The sequence below is a fragment of the Coenobita brevimanus genome, chromosome 52, assembly GCF_032717465.1.
Source record: "Coenobita brevimanus isolate Jiangsu-jjx chromosome 52, ASM3271746v2, whole genome shotgun sequence".
Taxonomy (NCBI): Eukaryota; Metazoa; Arthropoda; class Malacostraca; order Decapoda; family Coenobitidae; genus Coenobita; species Coenobita brevimanus.
The window spans coordinates 23,353,287-23,354,554 of record NC_137005.1 but is presented as its reverse complement, the minus strand read 5'-3'; positions in this window follow the sequence as shown (position 1 = coordinate 23,354,554).

Sequence of the window (1,268 nt, the reverse complement as noted above, 5' to 3'; positions counted from 1 at the left end):
TTTATACAGTGATGTATTAAATTACTTTTTATTTGCAAATTTCATTTGTGCATGCTCATGCACTCTGAATTCCCTTTCATTTTCTAGGAATCAAATGCCAGCGTTGCGGAAAGGAATACCCCTCCAACGATGAAGCCACACGATGCTTGCTTGGCCACATTGTCAGGGGAGAATATGATGAGGGCAGTCCTTCTCTACTAGGTGCTGGGCAAACTACCACAGGTATTTATATATTTGTACTATTTAGCCTTCTTAACGTTTTTTCAATATCCTGCTGACAACAGGGGGGTTTCCTATGGAGGAAGGGATGGATTAAATTATCACCATTTCTTTAGAACTGATGACCTTCATAACTGAAGAACTTCTGTGAGTTTCTGTACAAGTTGTCCACCCTTATTTAATAAATATTACTTTAACCCCTTAAACGCGGATCATCGCGTTTGCGACGCTCGACGAAAAGGACATAACGGCGGATCGTCGCGTTTGCGATTCTAGTAAATTTTGAATAACCGCGGGCAAGCAGTCTCCAGTTGGTATTGTCTATCAGTACTGCCATGCTTTAGCTACTTGTAGCACACTTGACCTTTGTACCACTGACCTCGGTTGTTGCCAAGCATCATTTTTTTTACCCACCCACGCACCGCTGCCCGGCCCCCCCTCGTTGTGCGATATGGCAGCGCGCGGACAGCTCAGACTTGTCAATCTGCGCCTTCCTCTCGCAAGCACTTTATGCTAATTGGAAATGCTTGTTTCCCCAGTTGTCACACTAGCATTTTTTCCCGCGGTTTGCCCCTGTTTAGCGTCAGTTTACCGCAATCTTTGAAGGTGACACCATGTCTCACTCAAGCTCTTCCGAGTCTGTGCCTTCCAGCCCTCCAGAAAAGGGCTTTGTGACCTCTACCCCGTCCAAACCCTTACTAGGAACTGCTAAGGGCCTTAGTGACTCGGCTATAGGCATTGAATTGTTGAAAGCGTCAATGGATTATGGTAGTGACTTAGGAGTGTTATTGAGCCTTGCCGAGTCAGACACTCTATCGAGTGCTGAGTCTGAGGTGCCTGAAGTGACAATTCCTGTGCCCAGCACCTCAACAGGCAAGGCTCCAGTGAAAAGGGGAATAGTGTATGGTAAGGGGGCCAAGAGGAAGCGAAGTGGTGACCCCGGTTCCCAGCCACTGTCTTCCTCAGACCAGCCATTGTCCCCTACACCAGGTCACACCGCTGCCATACCGCCACGCACTCCCAGCCCCATTCTCTCGTCGTCATCTTCT